The sequence below is a fragment of the Typopeltis vanoorti genome, chromosome 21, assembly GCF_054136105.1.
Source record: "Typopeltis vanoorti isolate ZY-2024b chromosome 21, IOZ_Tvanoo_1.0, whole genome shotgun sequence".
Classification (NCBI taxonomy): Eukaryota; Metazoa; Arthropoda; class Arachnida; order Uropygi; family Thelyphonidae; genus Typopeltis; species Typopeltis vanoorti.
Genome location: NC_143569.1, coordinates 79,989,773 through 80,010,107, shown reverse-complemented (window position 1 = coordinate 80,010,107; position 20,335 = coordinate 79,989,773). Strand labels below are relative to the sequence as shown.

The window sequence follows — 20,335 nt, the reverse complement described above, 5'->3', positions numbered from 1 at the left end:
AATTATTTACTGCTCACATATTAAAGTAGAAATGAAAATAAACGCTAAAATTTGTGTTTATTCCACAACTACACGGACAATCTTTTTCTTAATAGTCTCACTATTTTTCGCGAGAACCTTGCCTTTCCAAGAACTCGAATATTAATCAACGATTGGTTTATTTAAGGTTTTAGTGGTTTCCATTTGAGTGCAGAGTAGGCACGTATCTGTTTCGATGATATGTTTTTAGTTCCTTATCGAGATTAGTTTGGGATCATATTTTTTCTCTCTCGAACCATTTCTGTTTTTTTGTTAGGCTTATTTGAATGGTGTGCTTCTAACCTGTGAACTGTATTAAAGCTAAAATTATTTCAATTCTGGCAAATACTACAAATAGTGTACAGAAAAAACTTATTGATGCTAATACTTTCTCAGCGACATAACATTTCTAAAGTTTGTGCGGGTTTCGATTCTGGACCACACAAACTTTATCCAATACACTATATTGGGTTTCAATAGATGAAATCCAATATAGTATTATTCCTTTGGTGCTATGTCTGGCAACGTTCGAGTAAAAAGTAACCAGTTGAAAACAAGCGAGTGCAACCCTCACGCTAATTAGGTGTGCTTGATATATTGTTACGGACAATTTTACGCTTACAGAATAATATACCGTCGCCTTGTATCAGAATCAAGCTTGCTATTGATCAACAGAAGCAATAATTATTATAACATAAATTCTAGAAGTCATAAATGTAGAAGGAAAGATTCTTTCGTAAAATGTATTCATGCAGCTATCAGTTTTAAGTAGTTCTTTAACACACACACACACACACACACACACACACACACACACACACACACACACACACACACACACACACACACACACACACACACACACACACACACACAAAGAGAGAAAATGTTTGGCTCGTCTTAAGATTTACATGTTCTATTAATGTAGCTATTGAGTAATACCACTACTGAGATTCAAATCTGTTGTAACCTACGCAGAAATGATAAGACTTTTCAGTGGAAGGTGAGTTAGCCGGTCTCATACAGAATGGAAGGGTTTGTACTTCCGGAAAACTGGTTTTTCGACCCACAACCAGGCAAACCTCCCGAGAGAACATATGCAAGAATATATATTTAGGCGTGAGGATTAACCATCTTATCCTAATATTATGGCCATGAAAGTCAATCTGGACACATAGTCGGCTAAGGGTACAAGTACCACGGATTATATTATTATTATTGAGTGGTACATGTATAATAGAATCAAAGAATAAATGGAACGTATAATACTTAGTGGCATTCATTGGTGATGGGAAATTTTACTGGATGAAAATAGTTTTAAAAGTCGCTAATTATATATTGTTGAACAGGCAGTTCCAACTATTTTGAGTACATTTTACGCCAATGCTTTTTTTTTTATTTTTTTATTTTAACATTACGTTACGTTCCTCTCGCTAGGTCATTGGTACGAAATTATAAACCCCCAATATGTCAGATACCTCGATATCTTCAAAATCGGTCAAAAACACGCTGGCTCAGATCGTAATTGACATTACATGTTTTTTTTTTTTTTTTTTTCAATAATGTCCATCAAATGCTGTTGCGCCCCTTATCGATGCGACAAATCAAATTCCCAATTTCTAAAACTCACGAAGAAATTATGGGGAATCGTACAAGTAAATAATTGAAAGGGTTAATAATAATTATTAATATCAATTATCAATTTTTAATGTCAATGACTTAATAATTATTAAATAATTATTAATATCAATTTTTAATGTCAATTTCAATTATCAATGACTTAATAATCATTATTAAATAATTATTATTACTACGTGATGAGTCCAAGAACCCATCTCGGTACTAAACTAACTTCGTTTCTCGGCATTCATAAACAGGACGGTCGAGAAATAAAGGAACCGCCATTTTTAATAATATTTTAATAAGTATTTTACCAAATAAAATTATAATTTATTGATTTCATTAAAATAATTTTTAAATAATTGCGGTAATTAAGTAATTTAATTCTACAGTGATTAAAATTTAATTACTTTAAATTATTTTAAAATTGTAGTTGAAGTCTTGACAGGTAAGAGTGATTTGGAGGAAACTTATAGATAGGAAGTTCATTTATTTCGTATGGTGATTCAACGGCCGTGAGCTCCTTTTACGGGGAAGTACGGCACTACCTCGATCCCCCTATTTTTAACCGGGCTTGGGGCCGGCATAGCTGACAATTCAGACCTATGGCTGAAGGATGCAGGGGTTGCCAAACTTCTTTGACCGTCGACCCCCTTCAAGAGTTTCTCGACTTTTTATCGACCCCCTCTATTTTACTATTACGTAATTATAATAGGACAAGCAAAAAAGACGCTTATGTGAGTTTTAAGATTGTTTATTTTATAGTTACAGTGTTTATTGTATGTGGAATATAGTATATATTATTATACTGCCTTAACGTCAAAGGGATACATTTTTGACGTCCTTAACATTACATATTTGATAAGAGGGATAAATACTATGTAAAATATAAAATGTAATTTAGATAACAAAATAACAATAATACAATCTTCCTTATATATATATGAAAATAAGACTTAAATAAAAGAGCCAATGGGCTTCACTTCGGCGATGTAACATTATTTAAATGAAGGGGATATTAAATCCCAGATTCGGCATGAAACTCTTTGATTCCGATCTTTGAGTTTCTTATTCGGCCCTGAAATAATGTGGGATTTAATATCCCCTTCATTTAAATAATGAAAATAAGACTTTTATTAACCTAGTATAAAATTTACTAACGTTGTCAATGTGAAGGGTGTGCTTCGTGACTCTTGACAAGATTAGAAATGTTGTAAGTTCAAAATTAGTAAGTTTCAGCCTTAAATCGCCACGGAATTCTATATCTAGCTTATTTCTTTGTTTTATTAAAATAGAATTAACATGACTGACACCAGCTTCAACCTCGTACGCGCCGGCCGGGCGGGAACCACCGACATCCGTTTATTGGTAAATACGTCATTTTGGCCTACTTGATTGGCCTCCGTAACTATTTTCATGACCTTGCTCTATCTTACAAGTCTTATTCATGTCACTGTTCCTACGATTCACTCTTAATTGCGTTGTCATTCAGGATGGAGGTAATCCAAGTTAACCGAATTAAATATTACCCGTACAATGATGTCTTATATTTTTCTATCGATCCCTAACAATGTTATATCAACCCCTGGGAGTCGATATCGACCACTTTGGGGACCACTGGTCTTAAGTATTCCTGACTGTATCCGTGTGTGTTCACGAGGCCAGTTTGCCTGCTTGCGGGATGAAAAACCCCAGATAAACTGGGGAAAACCCTGCTGTCCACGCCCAAGACCTTGGGCTATGGCTGAGGAAGATCGTTAAGCTTCTCACGTTGTCGAGGACGGGAATCGAACCTAGGACACCCCTCCCCAGGCATATGGTTGCGAAGCGCATAGCCACTAGGCTAACCGCGCAGACACGATAGAAAGTTAGTAATGGTGTACATTTCTCATGTAGTACTATCATATCCTGTACACCCCTTGAGGGTACCTGTCAGGAATTTGATGATAAAACTGTAGTCACAATTTTAATAAATAATTTATTGTTACTGCTTTAAAATAACACGAAAACTAAAACGTCATTATAAACAAGAAAATTTGTAAAATTACGATACTGGATAACTAATCTGTTTTTCATTTATGAATTATGGAATTATTTTAAGTTAAGATTTATCAGTAAAAGTCTAGAATTTAGGGGGATTGTCCATTAAGAAATTCGGCGGCTCTTAAATGTTTATATAGTATACATACAGCCAGGCCCGTTCCACCAGGGTACAAAGGGTGCATTTAACCCGGGGGGGGGGGTTAATTGCACCCTTTATACCGTCCCTAAATTGTGCCCCGGGGGGGGAGCACAATTTAGGGACGGTATAATCGAACACGTTCATAAAATTTATTTCAGTATATATTCCTCTTAATGTGCAGTATAATATAATAAAATGATTCGTAACGTATTATTGTATTTCGGGATCTTTTAGTTTTTAATGGAAGGGGGGACGCACCCAGGCTGCGCAAACCTACGGAACGGCCCTGCATACAGCATTTGATAATATGCACTTGATTTATATATTGCTTTATTTTTGAATAACTTCTAAATTACAAAAGTAATTTAATTCCAGAGCTTTTAAGCATCATATCATATTATATCCTTTATGCTACACTATTATATATCTTTGCTACCTACTAACATTCCGGAAGTCGCTTCGGGCAACACTGATCTAAAAATGCAAGCGATATGCAATGAGTTCGCTGTCACAAACTGGACAAATGCCAACAAAATCAAACTTGGGGCTTTGCTTTTCAGTGTCCTAAATTTAGAGTGTGCAACTCATGTACCTATAAGCTGAAACTTTATAGGAGTGTCATAAAAGTATTACACCTTTGATTAAACATTTTATTAATGAAAATTTTTGAATAAACAAAATTACATATTTTTTTTCAGAGTGTATCATTCTCCATAAAACTTCTTTTCAAATCGTAGAAAGAAAAACACTAAATCTAAGGTTCTTCTTCTTTTTTTTTTTTTTTTAACAATCTGTCCCACTGTCCCTTCAATCTACAAAATATCCTGTTTAGCTTTTATCCCTCAGTGTGCAAGCTCAAGAATTTTCATCCGGTCTAACACTAAATGGCCCTACTTAAAGATTAGCCGGACGAACGAGGAATTGCACTGTGATGAGAACCGAAAATAAATAACTATAGATTTTATTATTGCTGTTTTGGTTGCTCTTTTTTTAGATATCTGACGCAAAGTTCATCCTTTCTTTCTCATTACGTGTGTGAATGTAGAGATAAAAATTCTCGGCATCGGTCAATTTCCTAACTGAATTACTAAAAAATAGACAGTTTTACAATCTAATGATTTGTTTTTCTCACTTTATGTCGCAAATTCCAGACAATATATCCGAACCAGATTTTCCCGCTGAGAAGTATTTCAAGCTCATCTTCAGCGCTAATTTTCGAACAGAGATTCACGTTAAGAATTTGAAAATTTAGAAAAATTGCGACATCAAGTTTGTTTTTTAGCTAAAGGTTTCGAAAACAAAGCAAATAACTATAAACGATTGTTTTGCTTGCAGTTTTTGTCGATAAAAAACGACAAAAAAGAAGAAATAAACGTATCAACTTAAGAGTCAAAAAAACACGATATGGAAAAACCTATAGCTTTTTTTTTTTAATGTTGGCCTCTAGTCCCCTTATATTTTTTTCAACTGCCAATTCAAATAAAGACTTAGCATACCACAGCGCTTTTGAAATATATGAAACCGGATCTACGCATTAAAATATGTAATAAAGTCGTTATTTTCATTATTCATATGTATAGTAATTTAAACACTATCATCTTATCTAGTGAGGAGGTTTGTGTGCACCAATAACACGGAAAGCTATACTGAAGGGAGCTGAAGATACGTTCACCCAACCGAGAATGGTTGAAGGGTAGAGATTAAAGTGCAGTCCCTCCACCCACCCACACACACACACACTACTAAGATGGACAATGGGAAAGCAGACTCAATCTCAGCATGAAGCAAAAAAAAAAAGTTGTCAGTTGTTTAGGCAGAGAGTTATGGAAAATATGCTGCAAACTCAGTGGTGCATAGCGAGAAAACGTACCTAAAATTGCCAAAGCAAAATCTTCGAAAATTTGTGTGACCCGCAAATGTAAGCACATGAGATTTCCGATCTAGTTTATGCCAATATACAGAACTGGCTAGTAGGCAAATTTTAATTCATAAATGATTCATGTGAGGCCACCTTGTTTGAAGTCTAAGTGATTTTGAAAAGTTCAGCTACACTAATGTACGATAAGTTCTAAATCTTTCGTGAATGGAATCTATGCGCACACTTATGTACATACCCTACTGTCTTTTATTCCCCAATTGTGTCAATAAACCAACCAATTCCAAAGGGATTAAATCGGTGGAACTCTCTTTTAGACACACAAAATCGTACTCCCGTAGCAGAGATCATAGATACCGATGATCTTCAAGGTGTCAGGAAGATAATGGAGAAGATCATCGCCACCATCTCATGATCTTAAACTCATACTATTGTCTGAAACAGCGAAAAGTTCTACGGTCGATTTTCTGAGTTAAAAGCTTAATTTCCGACAGATACCTACATACTCATATTAAACATCAATTAATTTGGGAAACATCTGAAAAGAAAATTGCAATCCGTGGTATTTAATTAAAAGAAACACGTATTAACCACAGTGAAAATTATTTAATTGTAAAATATTTCATCTTAAGTATCTTAGGACATCATCAGTACAGTAGTTTAAAACAATAATAGGAATAGCATACAGTTAGGGCGCATGATTACAATAGAAACTCATTAAACGTGTGTAACGTGTTACAAAAAAATAAAATAAAATAAAATAAATAATTATTTAACACAATTTTGTACGACAATTTCCCATACTTTTGGAATAGTAAGAACGTCGTTGCGGTTTAAGTTTGGTCTGTGTGTAGTAGGGCTTCAGAACTTTCTTTGTATAAACATTCATGTTTATATAAAGATCTATGCAAAAGTTTAGACTTTTCCCAATGGATCCTATGGTGTGGATTTTCAATTCCGTGTTGAGAGAGGCCAGATTTCTGCGGTTTAAAAAGACGAATGTGGTCTTGATGTTCCGAGACGCGTTTCTGAACAGACCTATCTGTCTGTCCAAAGTAAGACAATTTGCATGAGCATGGAATTTCATAAACGCCAGGCAACATCAAAGGTGAGAGTTTGTCCTTAGGAGAAGGTAACAAGTTGTAAATTTGGTTGATAGGTTTGTAAGTAGTGGCAAAATTGTATTTCTTCATAATTTTAGAAAGACGTTCGGAGATGCCTTTGATGTAAGGTATGGGAATCCTATGGACTTCTTCCTGTCTGGTTTGATGTGTGGAGAAGTGACTGATGATTTTTTGAGTTGTTTTCGGATTATATCCATTTAGGATGGCTGTATTTCTGATTACTTCTAATTCTTGGTTTAAAGATTCTTCAGAGGAGTAGAATTTGTGTGCTCTGGAAACTAGTGATTTAATAATGCTAGATTTCTGAGATGGATGATGAGCGGAAGAATTGTGAATGTAGCGACCTGAGAATGTAGGCTTGCGAAAGACAGACGTGGCGATGGAACCGTCTTCTTTTCTTTGGATGTGTAAATCCAAAAAGGAGATACCCTGTGGAGATTCTTTTTCTAACGTAAAGTTGATGCGATGATGAAGAAGGTTAAATTTTATCTAGAAACAGTTGTAATTCATGTTCGGGATGATCCCAGACTGCAAATACGTCGTCGACATATCTTAACCAAATATTTGGTTTGGGTTCAAAAGTGAATATTTTTTCTTCAAGGTGTTCTAGAAACAAGTTTGCTTATAATAAAATTTTTTTATTTTCCATGATTTGAAAAATAAAATTCAAGGAAAATTCCGATCAATTAGAAATTCAGAACTTAATGACTCTGTTAACAGTCTTCCCTGTTGAATATTATTCTGGGTTATATTTTCCATGAGTGACGAAGTATTGGTAGAGTGGATGGCACGTGAAGTGACATACTCCATATGCATATTGTGTTCATCATTTCATACCGACTCCCAGACGTTTTCGTGGGATGCTGAAGTCAAACAGTCGTTTGTATCAGAGACCAAATATGTACCCAAGAAAACATGTTTCAACAGATCTTACTACGGTTGGCAGTGTTTCCCACAACACCGGATGGGTTCTTTTCTTCACACTCTTTTTTTTTCATTGCCTACTGCATGGACAGTTTTCTGTTTTGTGCCGACATAAGTGGCGTATAGTGAAAGAGTTATGTGATGTTATTAACTTAGATAAAACTGTCAAGCAGCTTCGCAGCTTCTGAAATTCATTTTTTCGCAAGAAAACAGAAGACATTCTTTCCGATTTAACAACATTGTCAACAATGCATTTCTCATAATACTCAGATCTAAAAAATATCGGCTTTCTCTAGCGAGTAAGTGTGCTATGTAAGATAGCATGCCTTTCTAATTGATAGGCATGATACACACTTATAGATCCCCCCAAATAGCTAGGCCTTTTCTTTACTCTAGAGGTTTTCTTTTAACTATTTTCTGTGTAAATAAATCATTCTATCATAGACTACGGCTTTGATAGAATGATCATTGATCACTTCTGTCTGAAAAGAAGTGATCAATGACTATTCCCAGTCCCCCTCACGTATGTCTTTTACAGCTGATATGTCCGTGGGTCCGACTATGTCCGACCTTGTTGGCTCAGGAGTGTATCGCAGTGTCCTTTAGCTAACCTGACATAGTTCAGGTTAGCTAAGGGTTTTGGCGCTCTTGTCAAATTTATAGCTACGCATCTTTTTTAGTTTGACAATTTCGATAATTGGTGAAATATCCTGCCACTGGAGCCCTTGACAATTGCCTTAATGTCAAATGTTTCTGCGCTACTGGATTGGCTGATGGATAACATATCCACTCTCCAAGGCTATGGATTCGAATCTTGCAATAGCATGAATGTTTGTAAATATTTTTAGGTGGGAGATAAATTTGATCATCCCAGGTGAGACCAACTTGTTTATTGGAGGCATAAAGTGACTTGAAAATCTTTTATGTTAGGTCTCTAGAGCAGAATTTTTGGATTATCCAGTTCTTAGTCCATCCATGATGCTAATTAATATATAACAGATGACAATCTTTCCTGGATAGGATTCACGTAAAAAAACTTCCACTATCACTTCCTCCTAAACATATCAAACACATGCAGGAGAGAGACTACACATTCAGAATTCAGTTTCAAATTTACTTTTTTTTTTTTAAAGCGTTCTCGATGAATGAACGTACTATATTTGCAAAAAAAAGGCATTGAAACATTATATGAAATGAGGCCACACACTGTTTCCTGGAGTGGCTTGGAAAAAAAATACCATGCCACGGTCTCTAGTTAGGTAACCTTTAGATGTGCGATACGTTCTCAAACTTTACGTAGGTGTAAATGTCATTGCAATAAGCTAAAATAAACGGAACAAAAGGCATATTGTAGTAATGAACTTAAGTGATTTCGGATATTAATAAGTAACGGAATACCACATCGTAGTCATAAATACTAGATGGATTTTGGAATCTCTTCGCGTCAAAGATCGGGTAAATTACTGTGTCAGTAGTAAACATTTCTGATATTTATGGCTCAATATATTTGAAAGCGGCATTGTTATCTGTTTTGAAAATTATAGTTTACATTCGTCAGGCTCAACGTTAATTAAATTCTTTGTTTCTAGTGGTGAATCATAACCACTACTGTAGAGTAAGTGTAGGTTTATAAAGTTTTGCGTTTGCAAAATACGAATGTTATAACGCACGCCAAAAATACAAATTTACAGCTGCATTAAGGCAAAACCAGAGGATAAGTTTTGTACAAATCCTTTATTATTCTTCATTGAATAGTATCTGACGTGAAGCGTCATGGTCTGGAGAATACACTAAAAATCAATTATGAGGCTACTTTCTGGTATTATCTCAAGGGAGTTAAAAAGAACGTTGACAGTGACAAAATAAGTGCTTTGGTGCTACAACTATTTACCACACTACGGAACATGAACAATGTTAAAGGTCATCCGCTGGGGAAATGAAATTAAACTTGACCTTATTTCCAAGATTATGACGTAGTTAAAAAAAAAAAAAAGTGAATGCTCCAAAGTGCTGTCATGGGTGATGCTTCCACAGATAACCGTCTAAAAGTTTTAGATGTCATGTTTTTCAAGACATCGTTGAGGCACAAAAAATGGCAGCATTTTTCTGCTCATAGTAACCGAAGTCTATTAGGGCTGCATTGTGTCTGGTTGTGGTGTGCAAAACAATATCACAAAAGTACAGATTTTCTTCTTAAAACGAAATTCTTCTTGAAGAAAGTTGCTAAAATGATTCAAAAAGAATTCTACTTAACAGGAATTGTTTTTGATCATTAGTCGCCAGATTAGCTCGCGCCCTGAGGCAAACAATTAAATATCGTCCCTGATGAATTATAAGACAAAAATATAAGAAAATCTCCAATTGCTATTTTGTTTTTATCACAAGAGAAATATTAATGCAAAACGAGTACATAATAATATTAATTAAATGTTTGCTCTAGGGGGATATCGCACAATAACACTGTTTGTAAGCTCTTCTAAATTTAAATTATAAGCTATGTCCGCCTCTGTCGATTTATAGTTACTAGACAACCAATCTTTCTTGGGTCATTGCTGTTCGCAAATGATTTTTAATCAATTTAAGCTTGGAAAAACTTCTTTCCGCACTTGCTACGCTAACAACAGCGTAGCGACGGCACCTACCACAATATGGCTGAACGAGCGCCCTTATTAAGCTGCGCCGTGAGGCAGGCTGCTTCTATGCTACACCCTGTCGACGCTACTGCTACTTAATAACAAGTCTAAAAAAAAATTTCAAATCTAATTTAAAACCTGGTGTGTGTGTGTGTGCGCGCGCACGTAAAGACAATGAAACGACGATTTCTCAATCACGCAGGCAAATCGAGTGTGTTGAGAAACTTCAAATTTCGAAAGCGACTACATATGTGACCTTCAGCATGAGCTGCCTGGAATGCAGTTTAACTACTTAAAACAATTGGTATAAGTTGTCATAATTCTCCATTTGTTAGTGATTTTGATTACCGGTTCCGCTGAACTTACTTATAATATATCATAGCTAAACTTAAGATGTATTTGAGTTCACCATGACTCGTGTGTATTCGTATTTCTGGTTCAACATGATGGAATTAAAAACATTATATACATCTAGTCACGAATTACGCCTTTCCTCTTTTATTACTACTACATCTGGACAAAGTACTTTGAAATGTAAGTCATTAACTTTTCAACAGTTATATAAAGGTGAAATGGGACATAATATCAAGCAAATACATAGTCGATATTTGAGTTGCAAGTCAGCAATTAGAATTGAAGGAGGTACAGGAAGATGGTTTCACGTTAAGTCAGGTGTGCGACAAGGGTGCACATTATCTGTATGGATCACATTATGAAGGAAAGTGGTATGAACCTGGCATCGGAACTGGAGATGTCGATCTTAGCTCTTTATTTTATGCAGATGCTATAAAATCCAGTACAAGTTTGCAGGATTCCCTGACTAAATGGAATAACTGCTGTAATAAATTTGGTATGAAAATAGGCAGAAATACTAAAAACAAGGAGGTATGTTTATTTAAAACACAATTTTTAGTGAAAATGGCAAATTAAACATGGAAATAGACACAGAATTAGCAAAGCTGGTGTGGTAGGAAATCAACTGAATAAATTTATATGGAATGAGAGAGAAATTAGCCAAAACACTAAATTAGCTGTATACAAGACAGTGTTTAAACCAATTTTAGCTTATGGATCTGAGAGTTGGGTTAGAAATAAAAATACTTGATCACATCGCGAATATGAGGATTCTTAGAAAAGATTAGGGCAGTGAATAGGCGGCATCAATGGCAGTATCACAATAGCCTGTACACCTCCTGAGGGTACATGTTAGCCATTTGATGATGGTTTTTAACTGCATCCCATGTTTAAATAAGTCAAGCAGTAAAATTTATCTCCAAGTACTGATTTCAAAACTACTACAGGTACTTTTGTTTTTTCCCCAGTTCTGATAAATGTTTTTATTATTTTTTTTTATTTATTAAAAATACAAATACCTCTCTCTTGGAGGGGAGGGGGGGGAACAATAGACCTGAAATTTATCTAGAGTGATGATGACTGGCCAAGACTACGAGTCTAAAAGTTAGCCTTATTTGAATAAGATTATATTTGACCTCTATTTTTTAAATATGGTATAATATAACAAATTTGTATTATGCCGTTTTGAGAATTAACCTAAATCACATACAATTTTTGTACTATTTATAAAGCTTTATTATAAACAGGTATTAACCTTTCTCAGTCTTACAAACTAAAAATAATAAGTACTCATAGCCTTACTCTTTCCTTATCTAAAGAGAAGAAAAGGGCAAATTTTACAAAATAGAAACCTTCTTAACCCAATCCGAACTTCTCCCTGTTGAGAAACACAGCTATAAAAAAAAAAAAAAAAAAAAAAAAAAAAAAAAAAAAAAAAAAAGAGAGAGAGAGAGAAAAGAATACGATTAAGTCAAGTCACTACAAAAAGACTTTCTGTAAATATAATGAGGGCGCTGATTTCAACAAAACTATGTCAATTATTTCCGCTGTTGAAAGTTTCTAAATCTTAGAGATACTGTATTGAAATAATCCAATGTCTCTCTCTCTTGGTGTAAATAGGAGAAGTGGTGAAACGTAAGGAATGTAAGTCTTATCTTTTCACGGCAATCCTACACAAAAGTCGGCACGAAATGTACGCTTGAGCGTCCACAAACATAAACTTCTATTATTAATCCTGACATCAGGACAGAGCCAGTGAGCACGCATCACTGAACAGACTTGTGAACCCATCTTTATATAAACCAGGCCATCATAAGAAACGGTATCAAAACTTCAATAGAAGAGAGGAATGACCAGTAATCTTTATAATAACTGACAGCTTTTCAGTGGACGCCACTATACAAATGAGAGGATGATTACTAGTAAAAGTTCAACGACTTTCTCTTAAAAGAAAGTTTCCTCTAGGTCCATAGCACGCTATATTTTTAAGTTTTCCTCATTCGATTCCAGGTGTTATTTTTAATATTCTCTTGAGAGGTCGCTCATGAAAATTAAGGAAAAAAAAAAAACATGCATTTCAGTACAAAGCAAACAACATTTTTGGTAGAGTACGATTTTCCGGATAACATGAAGCAGACGATGTATGCTAATCGCTCGGTATAAACTCGTTTATGTCAGGAAGGTGTTAAATTTTAGTGATGTAAAATATATTGAGGAAATTGCGATGGTGTTAAGAACATAGTCTGTTATTTGTCATAGAATTCCTAAAGCTGTTTTTAATCCTTTTAGACGTGCTTACAACTTCCTGCTATGGACATAGAATGTTAAAAATAACATTAAAGAGAACGTTATTTTAAACTCTCTCGGCGTTTGGCATTTAGATAAGGAGGGAAATAAACATTATGACGCAGAGAAAAAAATTTTGTGTAAGTAATTTCCTCTATAATGCATACACATAAACAACTTTTGGCGTTAACTTGCTTGATGCTGGAAAAGTATTAGGTTTACAATTTTAGGTGAATGAATATATCCTAAAGTTTACTTTTTAAATAAACAGTTGACGGTGTATATGTGTAAATTTAAGGTAACTTTCCATGCTGCTAGATTTACAGAAGAAAAACGAAAGACTTACAGGTTCGAGTCTTCTCAGTCTAGGGATCCCACGTCCCGGTTTGCCCGGGACAGTCCCGGATTTTTTAGAATATAAAAATATTAACATTTCTAATAAGTACAAGTCGTAATATTTTTGGGTGCTTTTAAAAATGTATGTTTACAAAACAAAAAGCACAGACATTTATTTTGTAGTTCGGTGAATTACCAGAATGTTAGAATTTTGGGAAAACGATTTAGTTCCATACATTTCATTCATCCGGAGAAAAGAATGTCAGAATGAGGGAGACAGTCGCCCAACTGTACGTTTAATTAATCGCAAACCACGGCATCTATTTCGTCTAGTCGACCGTAAATTTTGAGCAATCTTTTGTCTCAAGCTTAGTCGCATAGCGTACGATATCCGACGGTCCGAAATGTTTCTCATTGGTTGAATGTTCTCCATGCGAACTAAGCTTCACGCGTCAGGCGCTAAATTGTTTTTATATCGCTACAGGGTATGTGATATAACCTAGTTTTGAACTGTTCATTTCGTATTCTTGCATTCTCGTATTAATTGTGAATATTGTATTTTTTTAAATTAATCAAGTTATACCGTTTGTCACAAAATCCCCAAAAGAAAGTGTAATTTCAATGAAAAATTGAAGGATCTTTTTCCTTTCATTTTCATAACAAAAAGCAGTGTTGCGATGATAGCTCAAGAGTGAAATGTAGCGTGTGCCATGAAGAATTTAACATTGGCCATGGAGCCTTAATTACATTTATACATAATAAATGTTAATAAATGTAATTAATTTATTATGTAAGTACATTAATAAATCATATTCTAATAAATATTTAATTTTTTTATTTTAAAATACATAATGTTAACGAATAAAATTTATTTCTCTTAACCCTTAATTCTACAAAATTTATTGTGTCCCAGTTTTTTGTTTTCAAAAAATGGGATCCCTACTTCTCACTGACTAGAGCAGTGGTCGCCAAAGGGGTCAATATGACATTGTTAGGGGTTGATTTGGGCTCAGGGGCCGACAGAAAAATATAAGACATCATTGTATGGGTAATATTTAATTCGGTTAACTTGGATTACCTCCATGACAAAAGACATGGAGGTAATGACAACGCAATTAAGAGTGAATCGTGGGATCATTATCTCCATCTTACAGGTCCATGAATAGGACTTGTAAGATGTAAGGTCATGAAAATAGTTACTGAGGCCAATCAAGTAGGCCAAAATGATGTATTTACCAATAAACGGATGTTGGTGGTTCCTGCCGGCCGGCGCAGTGGGAGCGAGATTGCAACACGTGCGTGGTTCTTATTTACTGATACAAGTATTCGATCCCAGTCTCATTTTTGCGCATCGAGATACAAGTGAGTGTTAATGTTCTAAAATTCATCAACATACATATTATAATTCAATCGTTATTCATTCACGAACTAAACTTCTCTATGTTGAAGAGTTGAGCAGCGCTGGTAGTAATACCAGTAGTTTATTAATATTACTAGTAACACCAGTGATAGTAATAGTAATATAATACATACAATAAACAAACAAACAATCTAAAAACTCACATAAGCGTCTTTTTTTGCTTGTCCTATTATAATTACGTAATAGTAAAATATAGGGGGCCGATAACAAGTCAAGAAACTCTTGAAGGGGTCGACGGGCAAATAACTTTGGCGACCCCTGGACTAGAGGGACTTTCTCCGGACCTTATATTTTTAGCCGATCTTTGGCGCGAGTAACTTGGGTTTTTAGTCTTGCAGAGAAATGGTAAGCGGGTTTTTAATACCACTTTTGACATTGTTCTTTGTAATGTCAAAAGTGTTTACAAAAGAGATTAAATGTGTTAATTCAAAAACGAGAAAATCTTACAACAGATTACAATGGAGCAGAGTGTTTTCTCAAGAATATTAAATAAACTACCTACTTCATTTCATATGGTGATTCAACGGCCGTGAGCCCCTTTTACGGAGAGGTACAGCACCACCTCAATCCCCCCCCCCTATTTTTATCCCGGCTCGGGACCGGCATAGCTGACAATTCAGAGACCTATGGCTGGAGGGATTGTCTTAAGTATTCCTGACTGTATCCGTGTGTGTTCACGGGGCCGGTTTGCCTGCTTGCGGGATGAAAACCCCCAGATAAACTTGGGGAAAAGCGCTTCTGTCCACGCCCAAGACCGGCTAACTTGGCTATGGCTGAAGAAGATCGTTAAGCTCCTCACGTCGTCGACGGGAATCGAACCTAGGACACTCCTTCCCCAGGCATATGGTTGCGAACCGCATAGCCACTAGGCTAACCGCACCGACTAACTACCTACTAATTGAGTGATCAAATGCCAACTTTTTTTTAAAAAAAAAGTTCCAGTGGCGAGTCCAAATACAAGTGCCCTGGCAATCTCAAGGTTGCTAGAAACATCGGCTAGGTCAGTTCAACTAAGATGTTACTTTCAGTTTATCAAAACAAAAATCACCATATACAGTAATGTTGTTTCAGAGAATGCGTTACGATTTTACGAACTAAATTTTATTAATTCAAACAAGGCTAACCGTACATATTTCGCATATCAGAATAAATGGAATTGACCAACTTACCTTTTGTCCAATAACACTCGAATTTAGCGTTGATTTTTTTTAAGCTCTTATCTTCATAAATCTATAAAGGAACGTTTCTGCGTGCCAAACTCAACGAATTTATTACTTCGTTCTTATCCACTTCATACTGCCATTTAAACGGTGCGAAAAAAAAAAACAACAACAAAAGTTGATCTAAGACGATTTTTTCCTCACGTACAGCACCAAACGCGCGTACGTAGATTTTTATCTTTCTAAGAATCAACTTATTGACGCTCCACCAGTCGACTGTTTTGCAGCATATTTATCGCTGCAGTCTGTGACCGATAAACAACATTTAGGAGAGTGCGTCAGCGAGACGTAACGATATTAATCTCCTGCTCGAAACCAATCGGGTTCAAAAGTAATTTCCAAGAGCTTTATTTATCTTTATTCTTTTTGTAAATAAAACAACTGCAAATAATTGAGCCTCATACCAAGCTTCACTACTGACATTTATTTAATGTGTTGGAATGAGACTCATTTCTTTGGGTCATTAGATCCGATCAAAATTCTTAAAACGTATACAACAAAGAAAAGAAAAGAGATGCTTTTCCATAACTATTCTAAGAACAAATACTAACTTGGCTCAATTCCAGAACGATGAAAGCGGAAGTAGAATTTATGAAATACAACATATTAAAAGCACAAACATTCTTCGATTAGTTCCGGTCTTTTTTCTATGAAACCGACAAATAATTCACTACAAAAACAAAATTTCTTCTTTCAAAAAAAATCAAACGATTCTTTGTCAACATCAACAACGAATGCTTTGCTTTTTCAGCGTATTTGCCATCAAGGTCATAGTTGCAAAACATGTGTCAGTCGTTTGGCGGCAGCTATCCTGACCTTATTCTTCCTAAAGAGGTGTTCTATATCAAAAAAGGGTTTGCTGAGCGTCTGTCTTGGTTTCTTTCCTTTAAATTTTCTCAAGATCCGGCATATGGAGGTCAGTAGTACATGACCTAACAACTGGGCTGCCTGTCACATTTCCCTGCTGGATTTCATTACTGGAGGTTATAAAATAATGGCTGCCCGTTACATTAATATTCAGCAGCTGCAAAGAATACACGTCTACTCGCTTTTATTTAATGCGCTTTGACCTTCTTTTATGGGAATGCAGTTTTGAAGCACTTCCTTGATGAATGTCATATCAATAAAGCTCAAAAAGATGATTCTTAGATTCTACACCACACACACATCGCGGCAAACACTACTGTACCTTCAGTTACCTAATGAAGAAATATTAATAATTTTAAAATTAAAAATATTTAATACTTTAAAAAAAAACTATGTTTTGCATGGATATTCAGATTGGTTTACGCTATATACTGGTTACTGAAAATTAAAAAAGGAAAGTTGTGGTGACTGCATGTGATTAGGACTTTGTGTGTGCGTGTAAGCAGGGAAATGGGTCAGTTGTTGGGAATTAGATTAGATTAACAGATCCGATCAGCTATTATAAGACTCTTGCGGGCTCTTGAACAGTCAGCTTATAACAAAGTGCAATCAAAAGGTTTCGAGAACGCATTTTAAACGCTTTAATTGGATATTTAGAGTTCAGTATTCATACACTATTATTGACAAAAATATTTGCTGAGAACCCGCGTTTTGAATTCGGCTAGTACTGCTCTGCTTCTGATTTTAAAAACGTGGAACTCCTCCTTTATAGGTCACAAAATTTGCATATTCTTAAGTTGTATCTGTTTCCAATAATATATCGGTTTGCACATTATGACATGAAAATATTCTTTCCACATGACCATTAGATCCGTTACTGACATAACGAAGTGCATCAATTTAACAAAATTCCAAATTTCTTCGTAATAGTTTACTACATATCAACTACGTACGAGAGATTGCGAAATCGGTGACACATTGAAATATGTCAATAAGTAGCCAAGGAGAAAAGAAGTTCTTGATTTGGCTGGAAATTGAAGTTTTTGTAGAAACGAGTGTGATGGAGGTTGTTCCAAAGAAAGAAATGGGTGGAATGAAGACGAGAAGTTGGTTTGGCAGGATTAGTAGCTAGAAAGCAAAATGGACCGGCATCTGGTCATGTTCTTACATGCTTAAAAGGAAAGTGAAGGCATGATAGTGGCCACTTCAGTTGAACAGTGACCATGAAAATACTTACACAAAAGTCATGAATAAAGCAGAAATGTTACGTCTTTTAGAAAGTGACTAGTTTGTGTTTGTGTGTGTGTGTGTGTGCGCGCGCATGCGAGAGATAGAGAGAGAACTATATCGTATTAACCGGAAGTTGTGTTGCATCACTCAACTGTTATACACTATAAGAACAGGCTGAGAGAATCCGAGATTTATATAGTGCCGAGAAAAGTAGGATCATATTGATGAGTGGATAGAGTGAGATTTACACTGAACGAAAAAAAAAAAAAAAAAAAAAAAAAAAAAAAAAAAAACTATATTTTTTAGAAACCGAGAAGGCCATGCGATGTGTTTGTGCCAAGAATGGCTACAGATGTCAGTCAGACCAAGAAGAGAAATCTCATCTTTGGAGATCTGAGTATTATAAAAAAGGTAAGGGAAAGTGACGCGAGATATTTCTTGCAAGAAATGAGGTAGGACTGCGATTTGGTAGCATTGAAATTCAAAAAGGTTTTTTTTTTGCTCCACTGGAGAATAGCAAGGAGATCAGCATTTCAAGTATCGGTTATGAAAAATTTAATGGAATGAAAATGATGAACAGAGTATTTGCATCGACAAACCATGGGTAGGATTTCAGCTTAGCGAGAAAGGTCATTTATGTGTAGGATTGAATCGTACTGGGTTGGGTTATTTGGAATTATGAACAAAGCAAGTAAGACGATGATGCCAGTGGATTATGTTCTGTTAATTGTGTTATGTTCTCTAGTCGTTTTGCGTGGTTTTACGGATATAAAATTCTAGTTTTTGAGAGGAAGGAAAAAAAACAAAACTTCCTCTTTGTAGGAGAATAATCATAAGCAAAAAAGTGCACAAGATAAAAAAAGGTAGTGCCTAATAAAAGTACTACTTTCCTATGCCGATTAAAAAAAAAAAAGGATGACGATCAATTAGTATTCTGATTGGTAGATATTTCCTAACAACGAACTACCTGAGCAGTTGTTCCAGCTTGATTGGTGGAAATGAGAACACAGACTGAGTTACGAACTTTGAATTAAAAGTGAAAACTAATGCTTTTTTTTTTGTTGGAATTTAGCTGTTTTTTTTTAAAAAATAATTTTGTGGTTGGATATTTATATAATGTATTGTTTTTCTGCGAGAGATTTTTTTTAACTGGCAAAATTACTGTGTTTTTTTATGTGTCATTCATGATTGACAGGGAGGAAGACAAACAGTAGGGCATGCAATGGGGAGGGGTGATTAAAAGGGAGAATGAACTCAGTCTCAGGTCCATGTACGATTTGGAAACTATTTCAGGCATACTGCAGCACTCTGACTCCCTCTAGTGATGATCTGTCAGAGTACGCGACAGTACAGATATTTGTTGGTCGGAAAGCCTCCTGTTTCGTTAGCATTGCGCTTGGTCCAAACTGTCTAGCGTCCGGACTTGCGGAATAACTTTACTGCTGTACCTCGAATGGGGGAATTACGGTGGTTGTTATTCTCTTAATGACTTTTTTGTTCTCGTTGATATTATTTATGGGCCTTCGTTGCCTCATCCCCCCCCCCTGCTCAAAGCTGTATCTAACCAGCTGTTTCAAGCTGACACAACGTAATATGACACCTATTTCACAAGAATTCAACTTATAAATGAAAAACCATAATAAAAAGGACTTTAATGAAACCGACTGAGTCATGGAGACTCATTAACATTTGTTTGACATTAGATTATACTTAAGATCAATTTTAAAAGGATGTCAAAAATAACTGTACAACAAGATCATAAACTCATCTTTCATATGCACACAAATTATTAATATTATAGGAAAAAATACTAATTAAAGCTTGTCCGTATCAATCTCATACGGATCATTTAAAATGTCCGAAGAATAGGAGGTCGCATAAAATATGAGAGTGTAGTCATTCTATAAAGTTCTCTACGTATTAGAAAGTTTTGCCTATATTTACTTTAAAATAAAATAAATGTTTCGGTTAAATAGCAAAAGATAAATATATATAAACTATAACATATAAAGGACGAACAAAAGTGAAGGTGGATCAGTAAACATGGATGCATTATTACAGTTCCCGCAAGATGACACGGAGAGTTTCGTGTCAGCCACTGGTACGCAAGAAGCACTATCGCGTTAATCAGATTTACATCAATAAATTATGTAATTTAGACGGTTAATCCTTCAATGAAAATTACTGTTAGCTTTTGGTGGAATACTTTTTTCCATGTAAAATTCCGTGAAATGCAGGTACGATA

At 35.3% G+C, this 20,335-nt stretch overlaps 2 protein-coding genes across 6 annotated transcripts in view; one reads left to right on the top strand and one right to left on the bottom strand.

Annotated features, from left to right (window-relative positions):
* The window catches only part of LOC150095027 (uncharacterized), a 152,891-nt gene that overhangs the window by 38,115 nt on the left and 94,441 nt on the right, over positions 1–20,335 (top strand). The window lies entirely within an intron of this gene.
* LOC150095029 (uncharacterized) overlaps positions 1–20,335 on the bottom strand; it is a 60,075-nt gene that overhangs the window by 10,325 nt on the left and 29,415 nt on the right. The window contains exon 1 of one of the 5 annotated variants that reach the window (XM_090410927.1): positions 15,943–16,167. The exons of 3 other annotated variants lie outside the window; for them this stretch is intronic. The gene's annotated coding sequence lies outside the window, so the exon portion shown is untranslated. Of the gene's footprint in view, positions 1–15,942; positions 16,168–20,335 lie in introns of those variants that run through there. One more of the 5 variants, XM_090410930.1, reaches the window with a different exon arrangement.